The sequence below is a fragment of the Arvicola amphibius genome, chromosome 6, assembly GCF_903992535.2.
Source record: "Arvicola amphibius chromosome 6, mArvAmp1.2, whole genome shotgun sequence".
Taxonomy (NCBI): domain Eukaryota; kingdom Metazoa; phylum Chordata; class Mammalia; order Rodentia; family Cricetidae; genus Arvicola; species Arvicola amphibius.
Window position 1 is genome coordinate 113,826,384 of NC_052052.2, and position 16,899 is coordinate 113,843,282.

At 42.4% G+C, this 16,899-nt stretch overlaps 1 protein-coding gene and 1 long non-coding RNA gene across 4 annotated transcripts in view; one reads left to right on the plus strand and one right to left on the minus strand.

The window, feature by feature from the left end:
• Window positions 1–16,899, minus strand: part of Chrm3 (cholinergic receptor muscarinic 3) — a 449,710-nt gene that overhangs the window by 186,900 nt on the left and 245,911 nt on the right. The gene's annotated exons all lie outside the window — the stretch shown is intronic.
• On the plus strand, window positions 584–4,277 carry LOC119816035. Its single transcript, XR_005285676.1, has 4 exons — window positions 584–635; window positions 1,205–1,339; window positions 3,911–3,975; window positions 4,070–4,277. It is a non-coding gene; the product is annotated as an uncharacterized LOC119816035 (long non-coding RNA).

Below are 16,899 nucleotides of genomic sequence, written 5' to 3' on the forward strand. Positions count from 1 at the left end.
TCATTTCTTCATCCGCTGTGCTCTGTGCATCCTTCCATCATTTCTGTATCCCCAGTCACGAGTCCTTGTTCCTGTCTCCCACAGGACCTATGCACACACTGGCTTCTGCCTTTGCTATCTCCTTCTTTCCAAGGTAACTCTGGTGTGTCTTCCTGTCTGTCTTGGCTCACCTGGAGGTTCTGAAAAGAGATAGTCCCTGAGTACTCCTTATCTGCTCAAATCTCATTACAAACTCTGCATTGCCAATTAGGTATAAAGAGATGAGTTGCCCCAGTGATGTAGGAGCGATCTATCATCTTCACACTATTTCTCGCTTAAATAATGGAGCATAAAATCTTTCAGAGTAATATGTGATCATGTGGTTTTACGCTTTATTTTCCATAAAGCATGCGACGCAGCGGTTCTCAACCCATGGGTCACGATCCTTCGGGAGGTCAAATGACCCTTTCACAGGGTTGTGTATCAGATGTCCTGTATATCAGATATTACAATTATATATAATATCATTCATCACAGTAGCAAAGTTATAGTTATAAAGTAGCAACGAAAATAATTTTATGGTTGCAGATCACCACAACATGAGGAGCTGTATTAAAGGGCTGCAGCATTAGGAAGGCTGAACAACTGATGCAATGGTATATCATCAATATTTGTGCTTAAATATCATGTCCACATAATTTACCATCCAAAATCAGGCAAGTTTCTCCATGAAAGGGGATGATATAATGATACCATGAGATACAGGAAACCTGCTTTGGCTGACATAACAGGAGAAATGACTATATGTAGAATTCTCTGTACAGAGTAGAGCGTTATTGAGGTCCCATGGGAGAAAGCAGGTAACCCATCTTCCAGAGCGCAGCTCGCATAAGAGGGCTGTGATCAAATTCATCGTTCTGAATTTTGTCAGCTCCAGTTTTGTTTGTCCTTTCTGTTTTTGCTCCCCGCACAAAACTGGTATTAATATTTTAGGAAGTACATATCTGAGCAATATGCTTGGTGCAGCTAGGAAGCATTGTGGTTTGAACATGTGGTCCTGGGGAATCATGTATTTGAACACCTGGGCCTAGTGGCCATGGTGCTTTGAAAGGTTATAGAACCTGTAGTCAGTTGAGTCTTTGTGGGAAGATGTGGGAAAATGGGGTTGAGCCTTGAGGCTTTGTAGCCTGGCAGGGCTTCCTGTTCTCTCTCTGCTTCTTGACAGTATGACCAGATGCCTCAAGCTTCTGACACCATGCCTCCCCTGCCATGACATGCCTCCCCTCAAGCTATGAGCCAAAATAAGCCTTCCCTCTGTAAGCAGCTTCTTGTTCGGCATTTGATTCCAGAAACAAGAAAGGTAACTGACTCGGGAGGGGAAGAAAGAATAGGAAATCAACCTTCAGAGAAGCTGCAGTTGATTACAGGATACGCATTGTCATCCCATGTGAGAGATGAAGAAATTCACACCTAGGGTTCAGATACGACTCAACTCCGCCTGTGTAGACAAAATCTGACTGACTAGAGCTGCAGAGTAGGCCTCCAGTTTCAGTTCAGAACTTGGTCCATTTTACTACGTTTCCTAGAGGGAGACAGCACCCCGGCAGCACACCTAAAGGGAAATAGAAAACACACCCGCAGCACACCCAGAGACAGAGCACACACCAGCAGCACACCCAGAGACAGAGCACACATCAGCAGCACACCCAGAGACAGAGCACACATCAGCAGCACACCCAGACAGACCACACACCAGCAGCACACCCAGAGACAGACCACACACCAGCAGCACCCCCAGAGATGGACCACACACCAGCAGCACACCAGAGACACACCACATACCTGCAGCACACATAGACAACACACCTGTAGCATATCCAGAGACAGAGCACACACCAGCAGCATACCCAGAGACACACCACACACCAGCAGCACACTCAGAGACACACCAGAGACAGAGCACACACCAGCAGCACACGCAGAGACGGATCACACACCAGCAGCACACTCAGAGACAAACCACACACACCAGCAGCACACCAATGTGCTTTACGTTAGCCCTGTCTGCCACCACACTGAAATGCCCAAGAAATATTTATACAATTGCTGCAGAAGGGGGCAGTGCCTGAGCTCTGAGGGGTGTTTGTTCTGCCTATGCACACTTCTTTTTTAGGCACTGACTTCTGGCCCTGTCACAAGGACTAGAAAGGGCTTTAGAAGGGAAACCACATCTCTGATTTTGGCAAGTCGTTGTATCACACCCATGTTTAAATCCCAAGTAAATCAAAAGGCCCCTGATACGTTCCTTTAATATGTAGTCATATTCTACTTTAGAGGTGTGATGAAGAGCCAGGACGTGGTCAAGCTACCTTGGGGACAGCAGAATGTTTCTGTCACACAGAATGCATATGTAGCACTATGAACTCTCCAACCTAAACACCAGAGTACTTTGGGGTTTAGGAGATACAGTCTTTATAGCCATCAGATTCTTTTTTTTTTTTTTTTTTTTTTTTTTTTTTTTTTTTTTTTTTTTTTTTTTGGTTTTTCGAGACAGGGTTTCTCTGCAGCTTTTTTAGAGCCTGTCCTGGACCTAGCTCTTGTAGACCAGGCTGTAGCCATCAGATTCTTAAGGGAAGAGTTTCCCAGGCTGGAGAGGAAAAGGCATAGTGTTCAAGTCTCCTAAGTGCGGTAAGGAGCCCTTATGTAATGCAGTCTTTTAATATTCAGAATCTCCCAGGTTCCAAAGACCTACATGCATCCTCCTTCTCTGACTCTATTGTGCTATCAGTACAATGTCCTAATAAAATTCAAGTGTAAATTTTGCTATTTTCAGACTTAAGAATGATACTTCATTTATTTCACAAGAAATATCTCTTCAGACAGACATGACTTTCACCCAATCTTTGTTCTGACCTAAAGAGAATTCTGTAAAGACAGGGAGAAAATGAAAACAGCTCACAGATCAATTAAGTGGTCAAATAACAGCCAAGAATAACCACAACAAAAGTCATTTGAAGTTAGCTGAAATGGATGAAGAGCCAAGAAAACACTTGATGACAGTCAATAGATATATGTGCTTTCAATATCTACTGAATTCTTGGTTTGAGGCTCATAACTAAGATGAATAAATGTGTAATAGAGATGAAAAGGACAAGCAAAGAAATTTCTCCATTTGGGTGGCCTGGGTGGGGTGGGGAAGCATACATGTATGTGGAAGGCTTGTATGGGGGTCAGAGGTCAATTTTGGCCATCTCACCTCAAGCTCTGCTGATTAGGTTAGGCCACACAGCCACAGAGACCCAGTATTCCGCCTACTTTTGTTTCTTTAGCACTGACATTACAAGTGTGCACCACCATGCAATTTTTGAAAAGATTTACTTTTTACTTTCTGTATGAGTGTTTTTCTGCTTATATGTATGTGCACCACATGCATGCAATACCTGTGGAGGCCAGAAGAGGGCTTTGGATACCCTGGGACTGAAGTTACAGATGCTTGTGGGCCATCATGTAAGGTCTAGGAACCATCCCTGGATACTATGCTAAAGCAGGGAGGGCTCTTGACTGCTCAGCCATCTGCTCATTCTCCTCTGAGGTTTTCTATTTGTTGTTAGTTTTGCTTTTTTTTTTTTTTTTTTTTTTGAGCGGGTTCTGTGGATTGACCACAGGCCCTCACGTTGTGCAGCTAGTACTTTACCAACTTTGCCATGACCCTCATTTAGAGGTGAGCTTTCTTTGCCAGGAATATTGTTTTATCCTTTTATATAGATCAGGTAGCAAACTCTCTCCAGTCAGGAAACACAGGGAAACACCTGGAAGTCAACAGAGTCCACCCTGGACTGGAACAAGATGGGGAGAACATCTTGACTGAAAGAAAGAATAATTTTAAATATTCATAAAACGGTATTCATAATAAGTTCAACATCTATTGCAGTTTGCTTGAGAGTTTGCTTGAAGGCCAAGGATATGCAGTCCTTTTCTAAATTAAGTTATCTCAAGGTATGTTTATTTTCATTCCACGCTGAAGTTCAGTGACAGGGTCCGGGATAAAGTAGGATAAGTAAAGGTATTTAATTATTGTTTTCTTTTCCAGATCCTCAACAGAGTAATTACTGAGAAACTCTGCTGCCCAGAAAACGTCTATTAGAATTATTGAGTACCAACGAAACTACGAAGCAGGGAGAGGGAGGGTGCTGTATTTATATCCTACACCATAATCAATGCTTTTGGATTGTTGAAATTCATCTTTGTTGGAGCAGTATCTTGCATCTATATAAGAAGTTTAGAATGGTTGAAGTTCATATCTGGCATACACTGGTATCTTCATTTGATTGCGTGGGTTTTATTCACGTCCCCAAACAATGGTCTCGTTGTTCAGAACCCCCAGGTCTGAAATACTGAAGGACCCCTCAGCTTCTCAGTAGGAATCAGTGTGACTGAGGGAGCTCTCCAAAACCCACCATTGCAATGGGCTTTTCCATACAGAGACTCTGATTTATTGTTTATTATCTAGATAATATGAATAACACAGCAAGACAGTCCATGCATAAACACATGCTTAAATCCATGAAATGCTTGGGATCCTCTTGGCAGTTAAAAATAGAATTTAGAATGATGAAAGAGATGCAGATCTTACATTGCGTGCTAAAGGTGACTTAATTCATCCCATCCTCCATCATAAGATCATCCCCGTCTTACATAGCACATAAACCAAAGGGGGTAAGACGATTCCACTTGTCTCCAGCCACTGAGATGATCCTTTGCTGGAGCTCGTCCAAAAGCTGCCGCTAGACTCCAAAGTATGTGCTACCACAACTTGCCCTTGACTTCTCAGGAAAGATAAAACCATCATTCCACCTCACAAATTTTATGATTCACCAGGAAGGTACATGGCTGCATGACTGTGTATGCAGTTATGTGGGAACCAGTGCGTGTGTGTGTGTGTGTGTGTGGTGTGTGTGTGTGTATGTGTACAATACATGTGGTGCCCGGTTAGTAAACATGGGACACATTTCCCCTCTAGATATTGAGTTTCTAGAAGTTATTGGAAATTCCTACAAGTTCTGCTCTCTGGCTAGCGGCTTCTGCCTCTGCTCATGCCTGACCAGACAGGTATTCCACCCCAGCAGACAGGGTGTGATAATCACGCTTGCCTGATAGATAGCAGCGACTGGCATCAGGCCTTTCCTATGTCTTAGAAAGTGGACGAAAGTGTTCTCTCACTCAGATATTCCTTCTCTTTTAAAGTTATACAGCTTTTAAATTAGCAAGTTTCTTTACAGCATTTTTATATGTTCTCAGTTTTCACCACCCCAAACAAAAGCAAAGTAGGAGTCCTATGCTACGGAAGAGGCCTATTTGCTTCTGATTTCCACATCCCAACCTTTTCTGTTACCCCAGTTCATTTTAGAGTGCTCAGTCTTCCCAGAGACATCTATAGATGAGCCCAGCGATGACTTCCCCACATAAATGTCTGTGTCGTATCCCTAGATGGGACACATTTATTTCCCTCCAAGCTCCCTGTAAGCCCTTTGTTTGGATCAGTTATAAATATTAATGTCTCCCCTTGCATTGCTGTTCCTTGTATACGCACGCATCTTATCTTCCTCCCATAAACAAGGCGAGCCTCCTGGGGGCAGGGCTAACATTTCCTCTCTCTCTGCCATCACTTAGGCTACACAGCACAGGGTACTTCACAAAGAAGAGGCTTAGCCTTTATTTTGTGACTTGAATTGCACAAGAGGAGGCCGGCTCCTGGGAAAACACTGATGTGAAACCAATCCTGTTTCTGTGATAAGGAGGGGGAGGGTACTTTTGTTTGCCGACTCCCCCCTCAAGGTTCATTCAGGTTTTATATTCTTTTTGGATCTGCCTTGTCAGATCTTTCCTCTTTGGTCATCAGTAAAAGACGAGGGAAAGAGAGAGAAGAAAAGAGAGGGGACAGAGGGAAAGGGGGGGACGGGGTGAGAGAGAGAGACAAAGAGAGGAAGAGAGAGAGACTCTAATAGTAGCCAACACAGAACAGGACATAGCCTTCTTGGCCAGTTCTGGAATCACCTGGTATGGCAACCATAATAAACAAGGACACACACATTTCTACAGGTTATTGCGGTTTGAACACTCATATACAAAGACATTATAAGTACTTGCAATGGTATACTAATTAGACAAACTAGGCCATTGCACTGGATCATTGCACAAGACATACTTATATGCAAACACCTGTGCACTCCTTATCAGTGTGCAATGTTATAGTCAGTTGCTCTTGTCAGTTGAAATCAAAACTTTGCCCAGTCATATCAAAGTCACAATTCCTCCCCGAAACTCTTCTTAGATGGAGGAAAGTTTTTCACATTGAGTCACCATTTCCTGAGAAAGCTCCTTATTACTTTTGCCTGTGTCTCTACGGTGGCAGGATGCAGTGTAGATATTTGTCCTTTCCAAAAGCATTATCTTTAAAGTTATTTTTGTAGAAATTACAGTCACATTAGAGCATATTTTTCCCCCAAAGCTCTGAAGGGGAATTTCAAAAACTTACCCCAAACAATGATTCCTTGAAATGAACATAAAACGCCTAAAACCCAAATGTGCAAACGTTCCGGAATTATCCCCTTCACAAAGCCACTCTGCTGCTGTCCAGTGGAAATGTTAAATCTGATGCTAATAAGAAAGGTTTCTCTGCTGGGGGGCGGTGGTGGTGATGGCGGTGGTGGCGCACGCCTTTAATTTCAGCACTGGGGAGGTAGAGGCAGGTGAGTTTAAGATCAGCCTGGTCTACATAGTGAGTTCCAGGACAGCTAGGGCTGTTACATAGGGAAATCCTGTCTTGAAAAACCAAAAGAAAAAAAATAGAAAAGAACTGTTTTTCCATTAATTAATAAATACTCATGCCCACCTCTATCTTTCGGTTTATTTGTGGGACAGGGTTTCAGGTAGCCCAGCATGGTCTCTGCTTCTCCATTTAGCCAAGGATGGCCTTGAATTCCAGACCCTTCTTCCTCCACCTCCCAAGTGTTGGGATTACAGATACCACTAAGCTTGGTTTTCCACGGTTCTTCAGATGAAATTCCTGATAGCATGTCTGTTCCTTCTACTAGCTTTGATTCCTCAGTAGGATCTGCATCTAATTTGTCTTTTTTTTTCTCCCAAACCTGAAAGGGTGCCTTCAGCAAAGTGAAGGTGACATTATTCTGTCAAGTAGCCCGTACTCTAAGAATTTGTCATAGTGGGTAAATTTGATAGTGGAAGCTTGAATGTAGAAACAACTCTTGAAAGAAGCAAATGAAACATAAACTCCAAGTAGATTTACTAATTAATTCTTTAAGACAGGGTCTTTCTTTGAAGCCTGGTATAGCATAAGAACTCATAATGTAGGCCAGGATGGCCTCAGACTCCCAGAAACCATCCTGCATCATTGGGTAGGTGAGGACTGTGGGGCATGAGGATTCTGCATACTCTGTATAGAAGAATTTGAATATCTGACTTGAGTCTGTTAAGATTTGGGGGCAGAACAAAGACAATAAATTTGATAGTTTAGGAAAACTATAAGGTGATATTATACAAGTTATAAGAAGTTAGGGATAAGAGCCACCTGGTCAGGATGGGTGACTCACAGCGAAGAGCTAAGTCTCTTTTGATTTCTAACATTCCTGTCATTTTAAAGGCAGAACTTGGAGGAAAGACCAAAGGAAGAGAAAGGAAGATTTGGAACCCTGGAAAGGGGGAAGGTAGCCCATGAATTTGGATAGCTCCTGGGCCTAGTGTTGCTCACCATGATACAGTTTTAAGGACATGGAAATTCAATACAGTGTTTTACCTCCTCTAAAGCACCAGGTCCTATCTGCAGGCACAATCTTTCATCTTAGCAAATTTGGCCATTATAAGAAAAGAGAGTCAGGGATGACTCGAGGGGAAGTTCAGAGAACTGTGATAAAATAGGAGTCTGGGGAGATTGCTCAGTGGTAGTATGCTTGCCACAAAAACACAAGGACCCAAGTTCAATCCATAGAACCCATGTAAAAAGGCCAGGCATGGTGGTGCATGCATGTAACCCTTTCTCCGAGGAAAGAGAAGCAGGCAGACTTCTTGGGCTTGCTAGTCAAACCAGCAAGCTCAAGGCTAATCAGAGACTCTGTCTCAAGAAACAAGTGAACACTTAGCTCACAGCCAGTCAGACACTCTGTCTTAAGAAAGGAGTGAACAGTTTCTAAGGGCAACCTTAGGGTGCCCTCTGACCTCCATACACATGCACACACATGTGTATAGCATGGGCACTTGCACAAATATGCACATATGCCAAATTGATTTTAAATCATGAGGAAAATGTACTCATAACGAGTGAATGGTGGCTCTTCTTCAGGCTGTTTAGGTCTACTATACTATGTCCAGCTAAGGAAGCTGCCTGCTTGGATAATGGGCACAGGCCGAAATATTCTCCAAAGTAGGCAGGCGATTTAGATGAGTAATGAATGAGTTAGCAGAGTATGAATATATAGTAGACTTTGACAAACTAATAAATAGGACACCTTAGATCTTCCTTGATTTTCTTCCCAAATATCCAAGGACTCAAACCTGGAATGCAGTCACAGCTTCCTGACTCATGCTTTAGTGGGAATGTGTACACAGCGATCAACATCTTGAGTGTCACAAAGCATTAAGAGAATTCAGAGATGTATTGCGTAAGGACAGGGGTGAACTGATAATACTGAGTCAGAAGATTTGAGAGTTCTTATCAGGTTCCTGAAGGGTTATCGGGTACAAGTGGAACCAGGCTTGTTCTCTTCATGATCCCTCTAGAGAGCGCTCCTAATGCTGGTGAAGAGGCAGCCTGCTGGACTGCCTTTTAGGGTGAAGTGGCTTTCTAGCACTCAGAGATGGGTATCAGTAAATTAGACTGACTTGGGAGACTGTGAGCTCCCTACCACAGAATGTGCTCCTGTCAAGATTAAATGGGCACTTGCTGCTGGGAATGATAGACATTAGAGAGGATATTAGGCTCATAATCCTGAGGCCTTTTCCAAATCTGATATAGTAACATTATGTAATGTCAACGTCTTAAGAAGGGGAAGATGAAGATATCTTTCCTTGCTCTCATCTCTGTCCTTTTTCCATCTTGACTATCCGTTCCCTCAAGTTCTTCTCAACCCTCCTCTTCTCCTCTCCTCTTCCCCTTCCACCCTTCTCTCCCCACGCCCTGCTCCCAATTTTGTCAGGTGATCTTGTCTATTTTGACTTTTCCAGATGCAGCTATATATGTTTTTCTTAGGGTTCACCTTATTACTTAGCTTCTCGAGGATCATGAACTATAGGCTCAATATCCTTTGTTTATAGCTAGTATCCACTTTTGAATGAGCACATACCATATTCATCTTTTTGGGTCTTGGTTACCTCACTCAGGATAGTGTTTTCTAATTCCATCCATTTGCATGCAAAATTCAAGATGTCATTTTTTCCCCCACTGAGTAGTACTCTAATGTGTAAATGTGCCACATTTTCTTTATCCATTCTTCCATTGAGGGGCATCTAGGTTGTTTCCAGGTTCTGGCTATTACAAATAATGCTGCTATGAAAATAGTTGAACCAATGTCTTTGTAGTATGATTGAGCATCTTTTGGGCATATGCCCAAGAGTGGTATTGCTGGATTCTGAGGTAGGTTGATTCCCAATTTTCTAGAAACTACCCTACTGATTTCCAAAGTGGTTGTATAAGTTTGCATTCTCACCAGCAATGGATGAGTGTTCCCCTTACCCCATATCCTCTCTGGCATAAGCTGTCATTAGTGTTTTTGATCTTAGCCATTCTGACAGGTGTAAGATGGTACTCAGAGTTGTTTTGATTTGCATTTCCCTGATAGATAAGGATGCTTAACATTTCCTTAAGTGTCTTTTGGCCATTTGAGATTCTTCTGATGAGAATTCTCTGATTAGTTCTGTACCCCATTTTTAAGTTGGGTTATTTGAGCCATTATAGGGTTAGCAAGAAGCCTGACTTTAGAGAAATTCCCAGCAATCCACAAGGATGACCCCAGCTAAGATCCTAAGCAATAAAGGAAAGGGGGTCTGAACTGGCCTTGCCCTGTAGTCAGACTGATGACTCTCTTAAACATCAGCATAGAACCTTCATCCAGCAACTGATGGAAACAGAGGCAGAGACCCACATCGGAGCACTGGACTAAGCTCCCAAAGTCTAGTTAAAGAGGGGGAGGAATGAAAATATGAGCAAAGAGGTCAAGACCATGATGGGTACACCCACGGAAACAGTCTACCTGAGCTAATTGGAACTCACCAACACTAGCCAGACTGGGAAGAAAAAAGTATAGGACCAAACTAGTCCCTCTGAATGTGGCTGACAGTTGCATGGCTGGGGCAGACTGCAGGGCCATTGACAGCGGCACCAGGATTTATTCCTTCTGCATGTACTGGCTTTTTTGGAACCAATTCTCTTTGTATGGATATCTTACTCAGCCTAGATATAATAGGAAGGGCCTTGGACCTTCCCCAAAGCAATGTGCCTTACCCTTCCTGGGGAGTGGATGGGGGTGGGGTGGGAGGGTATGTAGAGGGAACAGAAGGAGGGGAGAGAGTGGGAACTTGGATTGGTATGTATAATAAAAAAAGGTAATTTGTTTTCTTTTTTAAATTAAATTAGAAAAAAGAAGGGGAGAATGGAAGAGAAATTCTAGAAGGATATACATGGCAATGAGGAAAAGAATCCAGGAGCTGGTATCCAGTACTTCTTTTATAAGGCTGTTTATCAGATATCAACTCCATTGCGTGTGTAATGTTTTCATCTGTGTGCACACATGTGTGCAAGTGCATATGTATTAGTGTACATGAACATGTGAAGCCCAGAAGCTGATGTGTGTCTTCTTTAATGGCTCTCTGCTTTTTGTTCCTTCTTTCCTCCTCCTTTTCCCTCCCCGTTTCTTTTTCTTAAGATAGGTACTCTCACTGAATGTGAAACTCATAAATTTGGTGAGGCTGCCTGGCCAGCAAGCCCTGGAGATGCTCCAAACTCCTTTCCAGTGCCAGAACTACAGGTTTATACCATTGCACTGGGACTACAGGCTCACGCCACCAGACTTGGCTTTTATGTGAAAGCTGAGGATCTGAACTCAGGTGCTTCTGCTTGTGTTGTAAGTACTTTACTGACTCAGCCAGCTCCCCAGCTCCCAGATATCAGCTCCTTTTTACAGAAAAGTAGTCATTCAAAATCTGAAGGCACAGAAATCCAGGATTCATTTTTCATCTAGAGTGAAGGAAAATTCAGTTCTTCTGGCTAGACAGAAGTTAGGAATAGAATAAGAGGAAGACGACAGAAACGAATCCATTTCTCCTGCACTTTCCCGAGGCTCTTCTCAAATATTCTTTTTGTTTTCTAGCTAATGGTTAGAAAGTTCGAGCTACATTTTCATGCTCAGTGTTGTTGGATAGAAGACAGGTATTTTCCAAATTCTCTTTAGGGACACAGTAAGACACCGCCAACTTATATACATTTAGCAAACATTTTTACGCTTGATCAAATAATTCCACATTCAGCTAGGTGCAGCGGCAAAGGTTTTACTGAGCATCTGCAACTTTAGAATTGCGCTCATGAGTGAACACGCTGACTTGCCAGGAAGAACTCATTAGGTCTCTTCTGCTTTTTAATACAAGTGGTTCTGGGAAAGAAGAGTTGGTCGTCTGGACGGAGGGCCCCTACAGTAGAGGTCAAAGGAAACAGATGACACCCAGTAACTTCCTGCTGAACTCAGTGCTCCCTCTGTAGGATGGCCACTGGCTACCACAGGGGTCCAGCAGGATAAGCCAATCAGTAAAGGGCTTTACTAAGCAAGGTCTGGTGTCCTAGTTAATTAGACATTTCTGTTCTGAACAATTAACTGTGGCTAAAGCATACTTGCCTGGGAGTACATTACATGTTCTATGCTTTAAACCAATAAATACATATATACATATGTCTATACAAATATGTGTGTATATATATATACATACATACATACATACTACTGAAGAATATAATAGCCTTTAGCAACACACACACACACACACACAAACACACACTCCATCACAAATAATATAATTATTCAGTTTCTGTTGGTTCATGCTATGGCCATGGTGTCTCTTTAGAGCAATAGAAACCCTAACCTTATTTATTTATTTGTTTGTTTATTTTGAGGATAAGCCTGGGATGTGGCTTCCATGGGCACTGTCTATGGGCTAGCTCTTATACAATATCTCTAAGGACATTTCCATCAGAGGGTAGGCAAATCCTTTGAAGGTCATAGTGGAGTCAGCGTGGCTCTGCCCTGGAGGCACAGAGTGGTGGGACTTCACCTCAGACTTGTGTAAAGTCTCATAGTCTTCAAACTCTACTGCTGTCTTCTCATTTCCATTTCACCAGCCTCCGTTCTTAAGGAATTATTTCTACAATCTAAACCCATCCCTCTTCTGTCGCTATTGTTTGTTAGGTCCAGGTGCTCTGCAATCATTGGCTCAAAATACTTTTCCTTCTGAAATGTACTAAGTGGTATTCACATTTGGATAACTGATCATTGGTGGCTTGTTTTTCCTTTTACGTTATTGACTTGTGCAGCAAATATATATTACTAATGGTGAATAGAAGAACTAAACTTTAGCACAAAAATGAGTTAGAATTAAAGATTCTGCCTTCATTTTCTTCCTACATTTATTACTATGTTGGTAAAACAGACAATTGCCACTGAATTAGTGCATTGAAGACAATGGTAATATTTGTTGATGCTCTTCTATATGCCCTTTAACCAATTTCTTTTTTTCAATTACACTTTCCCTTTGGAATATGGTGCTTCCATAACTTTCATTTCCCCCTAACTATCTTTCCTTCCTCCCTCTTCCCTCCCTTTGTTCATTCCTTACTCTCTCCCACCTCCTTCCTCGCTCTGTTCCTCCCCCCACCCTTCCTTTATTCCTGGGTCTTTTTTGTAAATTTGTGATAGGGTCTTGCCCATAACCCATCCTGGCCATGAACTCAAAATCACCCTCTTTCAGCCTCCTGGGTGCTGAGATTACAATTGTGGGCCACCCCGATCTATTCTGTAGTTCTCATTTTCAAAGTAAGGAAACTGGCACCCATAGAAAATGTCCTACTCTTCGACCTGGGAGGTGAAAATGGCAGGCGAAGATGCATCCTAGGGAGAGACATCAGTGTCTACGCTTCAGCCAAGACACCTGAGCTGTCAGTCCTATGACAGCTTACATTTTTAGAGCAGCTTATGGTTTACGAAAGCCAGCGAACTTGTGTTCTTGACGTGGGGGTTCCTTGCATGCCACAGGGCAAGTGTCACCTCTATTTTCATGACACAGAAGCTAGAATTTAGGCAGGGCAAGATCCTGCCCAAGGCCATGCCCTGACAAACAGCCAACATGTCTAGCTTCAATTCCAAACTTGTACTTTCTAGTAACTTCCATGACAAAGGCTTGCATGTTCTCTATGCTGTGAAAAATGCCCGCGGAGGGAGAACATGGTCTAGCACACATGTGAAGGGGAAACAAGATATTTAATTAGAAGAAAATGCTTATCAGGGATGTATAAGGATGCTGACAGAAACATCACTTTCATTAAGAGACACAAAATTCTCTCTTGAGCATGTGACATGGCCATTGCAAACATGCCCTCACAGCAGCCGCAGTAGTCTGCCTTGGGTCTGGACAAGGCTGGGCCTATTGACAGCCAGTCATGGATAGAAGAGGGGCTCATGAGGCCCTATATATCCCTGTTGAACTTTTGACAACTGATGGATTCTGGGGAGAGGGACAACCATGGCCTTCATTGTGTACCAAATGGTGAGTCCACCAGGTTCCAATGGCTATGCCCAAATCTGTGGCCACACAGTCATCTTAAAATAAGAGGGCCACAAAACAACACAACAAAAGCCAAAGGGTATGGAAAAGTAACATGTGGGGAGGAGGATGGGATGACAGGTTTAGGGGAGATTAGAAAGAACAGCGGTGACAGTAAACAGAATCAGGACATACGTGTATGAGCTTGTCAAAGAACAAGTTTAATCAACCTAAAGGTGGAAAGTGATGATAGAAATCAAGATAAATGAGTTTGAAGTGGTTAGAACAAATGAGTTTCAAATATTCTCTAGTATCTTCCGCAGGTTGGTAAAATTAAATAACACTCTAAAAATTAAATTATGGAATCAAATTCAGAATCTAATTAAGGAATAACAGAAATAAAATATTTTGTAGATGATGAAAATTTTATCTTTTAAAAGTATTTATTTTTAAAGTTATATGTATGTGTACCTGTGTGAGTATATGTTGTGTGTGTGTGTGTGTGTGTGTGTGTATGTGTGTGTGTGTGTGCTTTTTAGGTCCCTCAGAGCTGAAGGTACAGGTCACCAAACTCAGTTCCTCTGGAAGAGCAGCAAGTGTTCGTAACTGCTAAGCCAAACAACTCTCCAGTTCATTTTCTTTCTTAAAAGAACAATTTAGAGTGAGTTTTCTCCCCTTCTCTTCCCTTCAACTTTTCTCTGTGAGAAAGAACAAGTTCCTATAAATGTATTGTTTTTAAGATTCATACAGCAGAAATTTGCATCCTCACTTCCAGAGCCTGCAAAGTCAGCCACAGCCCCCTCTGTCACTCAAACAAACTGTAGTGAGAAGAGTCTTAACTAGAGTTATTTGGGTTACTACAACTCAAATTTCTCATGAAAGTGAAACAAAATACCCAGGCAACATGAGGGTGACAGATGAGGAAACTGTCTTCCTCAGTCTTACCAAATGCTGTTTTGTCAGGGCTATGTATCATAAGATTCTACACAAAACAGCAAAGGCTAGGGTGTAAGATACTAGAAATGCTATATAGAGACATTTCTAGAAAATAAAACAGCGAGAGGCTTCAATACCAGGATCTGAGAGGCTGAAATACCAGGATTTCTGAGTCCCAGAACGTGGTAGGCTATGGAGTGAGATTTTTATCTAAAAACACAACACAACAAATAAACAAAAACCCAAACAAACAAGTATTTTTTTCACATGATAACATGTATTTCTTTAGTGTAGAAACAATAGATTTCAACATGGCATTTCCATGCCTGTACTTCACTAAAGTCTGCTCACAGGATCCCTCCCTTCCATGTCCCGCATCATTCCTGTCCCTAGTTCTCTCCCTTCTTCCACATATTCTCTCTTCACACGGGCACTCGTGCATGCATGGCCCGAGAGAGGAAAGATGGTATTTTGTCTCTTCTGTGCCCCATGCTCTCTTGATCTGTATCTCTCTTTCCTTTACCGTTTCCTCTCCATTCGTAGTTTGCTTTTCCACTTCTCTGATCTACTAATCTTTTAAATCAGTTTTCAATCTACCTACTTTGACTTTTCCACTCCTCTGTTCTGTAGCATAAATGATAATAAATAATATATACTTCGGAAAAGTTAAAATGAAGACAAAATATATACATATATATATATGCATATATATATGCACAATGTGATATAAGAGAGGTTATTCAAGAAACATTCAAGGTTAGTGTGGTAATTTTAGAATTTAACATTTAAGTTAAAATACAAAAGGTGACTCAGAATTTTTAGTTCATTTACATTTCACATGCTCATTAATGTGCAAGAGATGGGAATATTTTAATCCCTTTGATTTTAAAGGCCAATTTCTCAGGGTAAAAAAGAAGCAAAATAGCTTTAAGTGAAAGGTAAGAAAAAGGCAGGCATGTGAGACTATTGGAGGCTGAGGCAAGAGGATTATCAATTTGAGGCCATTCTAGACTGCATAAGGAGATATTGGAGAGAGACAGAGCATAGGGGGAGTGGGCAGAAGGAGAGAGGCGAGAGGAAGGGAGAGAGGGAAGAGGGGGAGAGAAGAGAGAAGAGAGAGAAGAGAGAGGGGGAGGGAGGAGGTGGTGAAAGAGGAGATGGTCGGAATGAAAAGCGCGAGATAAAGATTCGCACATAGAGGATCCGAAGATGATTTGAGCACCTTTGTTGGTCGCTCGATAGGCAAGCAAGGACTCGCTACCGAAGGGGGGACCGTGTTTATAATCCGAAAGGAGAAGAGGCAGATGGGAGGTAGCTAGGGAGGGGAGGGGAGAAAGCATTCTAATGAAAACCAGCAACAATATAGTACTCAGCATGATGTGACTGGATTCACATTACATATGTACTCTTTATCCTGTAATGAAATGGATCTTCTGTTCCAGACCATGTGTTAAAGATTAAGAATTGGTCTAGAGAGATGGTTCAGAGAATACAGTGTTTGTTGTGCAAACATGAAGACCTGGGTTCAGATACTCAGGGCCCATGAACCAACACAGGTCCTGTGATGCACATCTGTAGTCCCAATAGTTTATAGAGATAGAAAACAGGGAAAGGAGAATCCTGGGAGCTCAACAGGCTGCTGGCTTGAGAGACAGAAGTGAGCAACAGAGAGACTCTGTCTCAAGCAAGACAGAGGTGAGGATCTACATCCCACAGCCAAGACTACTGTCCTCTGACCGCCACATGTGTTACATGGCATGTATGTGCCTACAGTCAGTCTCTCTCTCTCTCTCTCTCTCTCTCTCTCTCTCTCTCTCTCTCTCTCTCTCTCTCTCTCTCTCTCTCTCTCTGTGTGTGTGTGTGTGTGTGTGTGTGAGAGAGAGAGAGAGAGAGAGAGAGACAGACAGACAGACAGACAGACAGACAGACAGACAGAACATACACCAAGAGAATCAGAACTCAAATGACTCATTCATACAAGACCATTATATGGAACCAGACACTCCCTAATCCAGCCTGGCTGGACTTCCTGTAATCTGTGGCAAATGGTTTGTTAGTTCGTTATCACCCTGGAGAGTCTGCTGCAGTATCCTGGTGGAAAGTGGGTTGCATTCATTGTGTGATATCATATCCTAAGGTAATGGAGAGTTGTGTTCACTGCAACCACAG